Below are 9909 nucleotides of genomic sequence, written 5' to 3' on the forward strand. Positions count from 1 at the left end.
AATAAATATTCCATTAGTTTGGAATTAATCGTAACACACTTACAAAATTCCCATGCCCTTTCTACTCCAAGTTTGGTCCCCTAACTTTGCCTTAATTCTTTCTCTTTATCAAGGCTCTTTCTAAATCCGAACATTTTTGGACACTTCAAAAACCTAGTCCTAGTTCAAACCCATTTGAATTTCTAATGAGTTTGAATTTAATTCCTGCAATCATGTCCATGACATTTTTCTTGAACCAAGCACATTTTGCGAGTCCGGGAAAATTAATCGCATGCCCAAATTCTTCCTCTAACCTTCTCTTCTCTCTTTTCCTTTCTTCCAGTTCTCTGTTAATGAAAAGAGTAGAGAGGGAGAGAAGAAGCCCAGCAGCCTTGCAGCCCAGCAACCAGGCCCAACCCTAGCGCCTATCTAACCCTAGCCCCGATCCCCTCCTCTCGATCCCCTGGTCTCTCCCTCCTTCCCCGCTCGCGCTGCCAGAGAGGAGCGAGAGCCTCCCGCTCGATCCCGTAACGCCGCCACCTCACGCCCTCGATCTCCTCTGCCTCGCGTCGCCATCCATCGTCAAGTGCCACCCGTGTCCGGATCCGTCGGGCCCTGCCATGGCCGCGCCTCCCTGCTGCCGAGGCCCCGCCGCCAAGTCCCGCCTGCATCGTTCTGTCAAGCGCCGGGACGAATGGGAGCAGCTCCTTCTCGCCTCGTCCACATCGACGAAAGCCGTGCCTTGGACCTCTGCACCCTCACCGGAGCGAGCTCGTCCCCGCCGTGCCAAGCCCCTCTCCATCGACCGCAACCAGTGCTGCGCCTCCATGCCGTCTTCCGCGCCTGGCATCTCCCTCGCCTCGCTAGTGCCCATCTCCGGCCACCACGAGCGCCACCAGCAGCAGCTTCAGGATGTCCCCGCCGCCAACTCCCTCACCGCCTCTCTCTGCTACACCTTGTGCGACCTCCTGCCTCATTCCCACGCCGCTCGTCGCCAAAAACCTGCAGGAGGAGCCCGACCCCACGATATCCTCTGCTGCACCTCCACCGGCCGGCGACCTCACCTGAACCTCGCCGGCAAGCAGCCCGCTAGGACAGGCCAGTCCCGCTCGGAACCAGCCTCCTCCACTTGCCAAGTACCACAACCATCGCGTTTTGTTTCATCACCGTCAAGACCGAGTGGACGCCAAGTTCCAGGACGTCAAGTTCCTCGCCGGACCCGAACATCTACGAAACGTGTACCACTACTTCCACTACCGTCGCCTCGAAGACGTTGGATTCGTCAAGTACCTCTCCGGAATGAACGTGTACAACTACTTCCACTACCGTCGCGAGAACGATTACTTCCACTATGGCCCGTGTGCCACTACTTCCTTCCTCGAACTCGACCCGCTCCGAAATGCACGCTTCGAAGGTATAAACCCAAGACGACGCTCGTGAACGAATGAATGTGTGTTGTATGAGATGCCCATGTTGCACCGTGTCCGTATTGTCATTTGCTTATTCCTCCTCATTGCTATGCCATCGTCTTAGGGGAACCCGGTAACCGGGAGCACCCCACCATCTTTTCATGAGATGCTCACACCACTTTCTTTTGCACCGACATCTCAATGAGTTGTTGGATCACCGGAATATTGCCGTGGCACCATTTCCGTTGTAGTTGTCGTGGCACCCCTTTCGTTCCGCCACGGTGACAAATGCTTCATAACATGCTCTTGTCAACATTTTCATAAAAACTGCATAAAACTTGAATATGTCATCTGCATCATGATAACAACAATTTAAAATGTTTATATTTGTTGTTTCCATTAATTTGCTAAATGCATATGGGGATTTTCGAAGTGTTGTTTGTTATTTCCAGCCTCATTTAAACTTGCCTAAATAGTGAGTTTACTTATGCTTCACCCCTTGCCATGTTAATTAACATTTAATGATTGTTGAGTATCTTAACAGAGAGTAAACTAAATAATTCGATGTGGTGTTTCGTCGATATGCAACTCGTTGCATATTGAGCTCCACTTAATTTGTAGTATTGTTTGTGCACTTTGCCATGCCATGCCTTATTAAACCAGACATGCATCATACTTGTTTGTGCATCATGACATGTTTATGCTTGTGTGTTTACCATGTTGTTTGCTTCTTTCCGGTTTGCTTCTCTTGTTAGCTTCGGTTTCGTTCCGGAGTTGTGAGGATTCGTTCGACTATGTCTGTTTGTCTTCTTCATGGACTCGTTCTTCTTTCTTGCGGGATCTCAGGCAAGATGACCATTACCCTCGAAATCACTTCTATCTTTGCTTGCTAGTTGCTTCGTTCTATCGCTATGCTGCGCTACCTATCACTTGTTTACCAAGCCTCCCAAATTGCCATGAACCTCTAACCTTTGTCACCCTTCCTAGCAAACCGTTGCTTGGCTATGTTACTGCTTTGCTCAGCCCCTCTTATAGCGTTGTTAGTTGCAGGTGAAGTTGAAGATTGCTCCATGGTGGACAGGATTATGTTGGGATATCACAATATCTCTGATTTAATTAATGCATCTATATACTTGGTAAATGGTGGAAGGCTCGGCCTTATGCCTGGTGTTTTGTTCCACTCTTGCCACCCTAGTTTCCGTCATACCGGTGTTATGTTCCTTGATTTTGCGTTCCTTACGCGGTTGGGTGATTTATGGGACCCCCTTGACAGTTCGCTTTGAATAAAACTCCTCCAGCAAGGCCCAACCTTGGTTTTACCATTTGCCTACCTAAGCCTTTTTCCCTTGAGTTCTGCAGACTCAAGGGTCATCTTTATTTTTACCCCCCCCCCCCGGGCCAGTGGTCCAACCTGTCAGCCGCCAGTGGCCACCAGGGGCAACTCTGGAATGGCCTATCGGAAGTTTGAACAATCCGGTGTGCCCTGAGAACGAGATATGTGTAGCTCCTATCGGGATTTGTCGGCACATTCGGGAGGCTTTGCTGGTCTAGTTTTACCATTGTCGAAATGTCTTGCGAACCGGGATTCCGAGACTGATCGGGTCTTCCCGGGAGAAGGTATATCCTTCGTTGACCGTGAGATCTTATGATGGGCTAAGTTGGGACACCCCTGCAGGGTATATTATCTTTCGAAAGCCGTGCCCGCGGTTATGAGGCAGATGGGAATTTGTTAATGTCCAGTTGTAGATAACTTGACACTTGACTTAATTAAAATGCATCAACCGCGTGTGTAGCCGTGATGGTCTCTTCTCGGCGGAGTCCGGGAAGTGAACACAGTCTTCGTGTTATGATTGTGCGTAAGCAGTTTCAGGATCACTTCTTGATTACTTCCAGCTTCACGACCGTTTCGTTGCTTCTCTTCTCGCTCTTATTTGCGTATGTTAGCCACCATATTTGCTTAGTGCTTGCTGCAGATCCACCTCATTACCCTTTTCCTACCTATAAGCATAAATAGTCTTGATCTCACGGGTTTCGAGATTGCTGAGTCCTCGTGACTCACCAGATACTATCACAACAGCTGCAGGTGCCGATGATACCAGTGCAGGTGGTGCAACCGAGCTTAGATGGGAGCTCAACGAAGATCTTGGTCATTGCTATGTTTCGTTTCATGTTGATCAGTAGTGGAGCCCAGTTGGGACGATCGGGGATCTAGCAGTTGGGTTATCTTCTTTTCTTTTGGCTTCGTCCGTAGTCGGACCATGTGTGTACTCTGAATGATGTATGAATTATATGTTCATTGTGTGAAATGGCGATCGTAAGCCAACTCTTTATCCCATTCTTGTTCATTACATGGGATCGTGTGAAGATGACCCTTCTTGCGACAAAACCACCATGCGGTTATGCCTCTAAGTCATGCTTCGACACGTGGGAGATATAGCCGCATCGTGGGTGTTACAAGTTGGTAACCAGAGCCACCCCCGACTTAGGAGCCCCCTGCTTGATCGAATCGTTGGCGTTGTTGAGTCTAGAACAAAAATGTTTTGAGTCTTAGGATTATATATATCGAGAGTAGGATTCTTTTTACTCCTCAGTCCCTTCGTCGCTCTGGTGAGGTCTCCTGACGTAGATGTTTTGACTTTCCTCTCCTCAAATTTCACTAAAAATTTTTAGGATCACGCGGGTATCTTGGAATCGTTCCGATGATTTTGTGACGAGAACATTGTTCTTGGTGCCTCCTGACATTTAGGGTTGTGGCAGTGTCCCGGGGAGTTGAGCTCCGAGGTGTTGTCGTCATAATTTTATCGTTGCAGTTTTGGAATACCTGAGTTTTGCCGACATCAAAAACCTCTTTTATGCAGTTGTTGGTGAGATAACCTCGACGCCACCCAGTACTGGGGAGTTCGGGAGTATTGCCATAGCTCGTATAACGGATGCTTTTCGAAGGTTGAGGTACACGATTTCCGAAGGTTTCTTGGTTATGTGTTGACGGATGGATACAGCTTGGATGTAGGAATTGTTAGTTTTGGGTGAGATATATATTGCTTCCCCTGTATCCCCAACACCAGATTGCATAACCAGAAAGTTTCGGGAGTTTTATAGGTGGGAATTCAAGTAGCTCTAGCTTCTTTTTTCTTTCCGACAGATGCATGATATGAGATTGGGGTTCGACGTCTAGTGGTCCGCCTATCCACGGTCGTTTTTACAGTGGTCTCGTTGTGTCTTAAAGAACCCTTGGCTATGCTGGTTCGGGAACACTTCGTATGTCATGTGCACTGCCTTGTACATGATGGTGCTGTACGATCGAGCCCGTGTGGGCCCCACCACGAAAACTTCAGACGAAATCTCTATCATATGTTTGTTTCTGGCTTCTTCTGCAAGCCAAATCCTTTGTTTTGTTTTATTTGTGGTATTCGAGTTGCTTCGAAGGCAAATGTTGAATCCATACCTTACCTAAATGGTGTTCTCATATTTCTATGTGAATACTTATCCTTCTTGATCATCGACGTTGTCATGTTAATTCTTTTTCCATCCGGCGTGCTTCTCTTCAAGTGGATCTGATTGTTTCAACATTTGCGAGATCAATTCTAAGTTTTTCTCAACGGTGTTTGTTCCATCTGCCCCAAGCTGCCTTTATTTTCCCGCCCTCCCACCCTTAACTTCAAGAACTCATATATTTTAATCAAGTATCCTTTTATTGATGGGAAGACTCTCCATTCTTTTCCGTCAATGTTCTTATCCGGTGATTCTCAGGAAGATACTAACGGAGCTTCAAGTTTGTTATTCTTCATTCTCGTATTCTTCTTCGGTGGATTAATTTCAAGCTTTGGTGTTGATTATATTTCTTCCTTTTGTTTCACATATCTTCCCATGTGAATTTCTTACCCAAGGCTCTCTTATTTATTCACCTCTCCTAGTTCATATCCGGAATGTTGAAGTTATCTCGGAAGATTTGTGCTTCCATTCTCTATCCATACACCGTTCAGGTTATTTTGAGGTGGTTATCTCATTCAAGCCATTTAATTCAAAAAATGCAATCCCCCCTTTCAATCAATCGTTCAATGGTGTAACTTTGAGTGGGCCCTAACCCACAGGTCTTTTTCCAGGATCTTACCTGACTCTTCTAAGTATCAGGAGCGATTCTCAAATTCATTTCCAAGTTTGACGTAAGAATGAATTTCCATCAGTCAGATGTCTTCTTCAAGATTGCTTTCAAATTCTTTTGATCGTTGGTTCAAACTTTCTATTCTTCATTCTGGAGTGCCTCAACAATTCATGGTGGTTCTCATCATCAGTCTCAACATTTGAAGACCGAGGAAGAGATTTCTCCTAAAATCTTCGTCCATTCTCTTGAAGATTCATGGTTCTAGATTTATGCCATCCTCATGATTGTTTTTGATTGTGACAATTCTTTTCTTACCATCCAGAGCATTTCATGAGTTGTTTCCGTTTCTTTCCTCCGAAGGCCATCATGTCATAATTCTTCATTCTCAGCGTGTAGCTATCGTTCTCCAAATCTTACCGGTGCATCATTCAAATACCCTCTAATCATTTCATGATCTCTTCGTTCTCATGTATCTAAATCCCCTCAAGTATCTTCATTTGTTTTCCAATCCTTCGTGGTGAATTGTGCCTTTGCTACTTTCATTTTCAATTTTACGGTGGTTCGTTTAAGATTCCACTTCCTTCGTTATCATATCAATTTATTCATTGTTTCCAAATCCCACCGGTGGTTCCATCTATACCTTCTCAAGTTTACGCTATATCTCTCTTAATCCTTTCTACGAGAATAAGTAGTATGCAAAATTTGTTGCTTGTCATCAATTTAAATTGGTGAAGGATATGCATAACGTAATTCTTATTATTGTTTCATCCAAGTGATCTAGTTTCTTCTTTCTAGAGTTGTTCATCATGTCATTTTTCTCGGTTCGAGATGCTTCATCTTTTCTTTTCCGGAGTTCCAAGTTTTCCGCTTTATCTCGTCGCGAAGCTCCATCTAAATCATTGCAAGGCTTCACCTTGTGTTTTCAACTTCTCTTTCTTTCTATCATCCTTTTATTACCGGAGTTCTTCATGGAGGCTCTACATGGTGGTTCGTCAAGGATTCTTTCATTCTTCAATTGTTCGTCAAGTTTTCTCTCAAAGTTAAGATCCGCCAAGCTATACTCTAAGATAAACATGGTGCTCAACACATGTTTTGTTTTGAGGAGTTCAAGCATTCTTCATCTTGCATTCCGAAGTGAAATTCTTTCTACCTTATCATTTGAGGTGGTGTTATGTCATTCTTGACAATTTGAGTTCGTGTTTCATGATTCACATGTTGTCAAGAATGAGGTATTCTAAATCCATTAATCTCTTCGCTGGAGTTATCTTGTGTCATATTTCACCTAAAGCCTTCCCTAAGGAATGTTGCTATTGTGGTGTTTATCAACGATCCAAGTTATCTCTCTATCATCTTGGTGGAAGAAATTTTTCATCTCATCAGTGTTATCGATTATATTATTTGTTTCCGTAGTGGCAGAATTTCACCTCAATTTTGAGAAGTTTTCCATAAGCCCACAACAAGCTTGTGCTTTTGTTGTTGGTTTTCCAACAACCCTGTTATAACCTTCTTGGAAGGGTGCTTTCCAAGCTCATTTGTGGCAGAAGTTGGCATTTTCTTCTCCATTCTGTTATTCCAGTGATCTACTTCTATTCTTTCTTACGGAGGCATTGTGATGTTGCTCTTTTCACTCATCATCTCGAACTGTGAGGCTCGTGTTCTTTTCATGCTTATCCATTTAACTGGAGTGTCGTGCCCTCTCTTCAAGTTCTTTCATCTTATCAAGTCTTGCATCTCTTTTCAACCGGAGTGCTGTCCGAATTTGATATTCCTTGTTCTTTGTTTATCTCGTTTCAACCAGAGTGGTTCCAATTCCTTCTTGTCCATTGTACTCGTCATTCATAGCTTTGCAGCCTCCAAGGTTCATATGGTGTTCCTTCTTTCTATTCTCTACCGCAGTGCTTTCAATTGTGTTCAACTCTGTTATGTTCTTTCTTTCAACTTTTCAAGCTCTCAAGGTTCTTTGGTTTCACCTATTTGTCGAAGAAGCAACTTAGTTTTACATCTTCTCTTCCTCTTCCGTTTTCTCTCCGGTGCCATCCTAGATCTCGGGACGAGATCCTCTTGTACTGGTGGAGTGTTGTAACGCCCCGAGACCGAAGCTCCAGAAGACTTCCAGCTACTCCGAGTTTCGTCGTGTGATTTGTTTTGTTTGTTGCATCATTTGCATTGCATCATGCCATCATGTCATTTAATTTTTAAAAACTTATCTAAATAAATTGTATGGATCTTCAATCCATTTAAATCGAGGGATTCACATGGTGATTTCTCTTTATAACATATCCTCTCGATATTTAGGGAGTTATAATAAATATTCCATTAGTTTGGAATTAATCGTAACACACTTACAAAATTCCCATGCCCTTTCTACTTCAAGTTTGGTCCCCAAACTTTGCCTTAATTCTTTCTCTTTATCGAGGCTCTTTCTAAATCCGAACATTTTTGGACACATCAAAAACCTATTCCTAGTTCAAACCCATTTGAATTTCAAATGAGTTTGAGTTTAATTCCTGCAATCATGTCCATGCCATTTTTCTTCAACCAAGCACATTTTGCGAATTAATCGCATGCCCAAATTCTTCCTCTAACCTTCTCTTCTCTCTTTTCCTTTCTTCCAGTTCTCTGTTAATGAAAAGAGTAGAGAGGGAGAGAAGAAGCCCAGCAGCCTTGCAGCCCAGCAACCAGGCCCAACCCTAGCGCCTATCTAACCCTAGCCCCGATCCCCTCCTCTCGATCCCTTGGTCTCTCCCTCCTTCCCCGCTCGCGCCGCCAGAGAGGAGCGAGAGCCTCCCACTCGATCCCGTAACGCCGCCACCTCACGCCCTCGATCTCCTCTGCCTCACGTCGCCCTCCGTCGTCAAGTGCCACCCCTGTCCGCATCCGTCGGGCCCTGCCATGGCCACGCCTCCCTGCTGCCGAGGCCCCGCCGCCAAGTCCCGCCTGCGTTGTTCTGTCGAGCGCCGGGACGAACGGGAGCAGCTCCTCCTCGCCTCGTCCACGTCGATGAAAGTTGTGCCTTGGACCTCTGCACCCTCACCGGAGCGAGCTCGTCCCCGGCGTGCCAAGCCCCTCTCCATCGACCGCGACCAGTGTTGCGCCTCCACGCCGTCTTCCGCGCCTGGCCTCTCCCTCGCCTCACTAGTGCCCGTCTCCGGCCACCATGAGCGCCACCAGCAGCAGCTTCAGGACGTCCCCACCGCCAAGTCCCTCACCGCCTCTCTCTGCTACACCTTGTGCGACTTCCTGCCTCGTTCCCATGCTGCTCGTCGCCAAAAACCAGCAGGAGGAGCCCGGCCCCACGACATCCTCTGCTGCACCTCCACCGGCCGGCAACCTCACCTGAACCTCGCCGGCAAGCAGCCCGCTAGGACAGGCCAGTCCCGCTCAGAACCAGCCTCCTCCACTCTCCAAGTACCACAACCATCGCGTTTTGTTTCATCACCGTCAAGACCGAGTGGACGCCAAGTACTAGGACGTCAAGTTCCTCGCTGGACCCGAACATCTACGAAACGTGTACCACTACTTCCACTACCGTCGCCCCGAAGACGTTGGATTCGTCAAGTACCTCTCCGGAACGAACATGTACAACTACTTCCACTACCGTCGCGAGCACAACTACTTCCACTACGGCCCGTGTACCACTACTTCCTTCGTCGAACTCGACCCGCACCGAAATGCACGCTTCGAAGGTATAAACCCAAGACGACGCTCGTGAACGAATGAATGTGTGTTGTATGAGATGCCCATGTTGCACCGTGTCCGTATTGTCATTTGCTTATTCCTCCTCATTGCTATGCCGTCGTCTTAGGGGAACCCGGTAACCGGGAGCACCCCACCATCTTTTCATGAGACACTCACGCCACTTTCTTTTGCACCGACATCTCAATGAGTTGTTGGATCACCGGAATGTTGCCGTGGCACCATTTCCGTTGTAGTTGCCGTGGCACCCCTTTCGTTCCGCCACAGTGACAAATGCTTCATAACATGCTCTTGTCAACATTTTCATAAAAACTGCATAAAACTTGAATATGTCATCTGCATCATGATAACTACAATTTAAAATGTTTATATTTGTTGGTTCCATTAATTTGCTAAATGCATATGGGGATTTCCGGAAGTGTTGTTTGTTATTTCCGGCCTCATTTAAACTTGCCTAAATAGTGAGTTTACTTATGCTTCACCCCTTGCCATGTTAATTAACATTTAATAATTGTTGAGTATCTTAACCGAGAGTAAACTAAATAATTCGATGTGGTGTTTCGTCGATATGCAACTCGTTGCATATTGAGCTCCACTTAATTTGTAGTATTGTTTGTGCACTTTGCCTTGCCATGCCTTATTAAACCGGACATGCATCATACTTGTTTGTGCATCATGACATGTTTATGCTTGTGTGTTTACCATGTTGTTCGCTTCTTTCCG

The sequence above is a fragment of the Triticum aestivum genome, chromosome 5B, assembly GCF_018294505.1.
Source record: "Triticum aestivum cultivar Chinese Spring chromosome 5B, IWGSC CS RefSeq v2.1, whole genome shotgun sequence".
In the NCBI taxonomy this organism is placed as follows: domain Eukaryota; kingdom Viridiplantae; phylum Streptophyta; class Magnoliopsida; order Poales; family Poaceae; genus Triticum; species Triticum aestivum.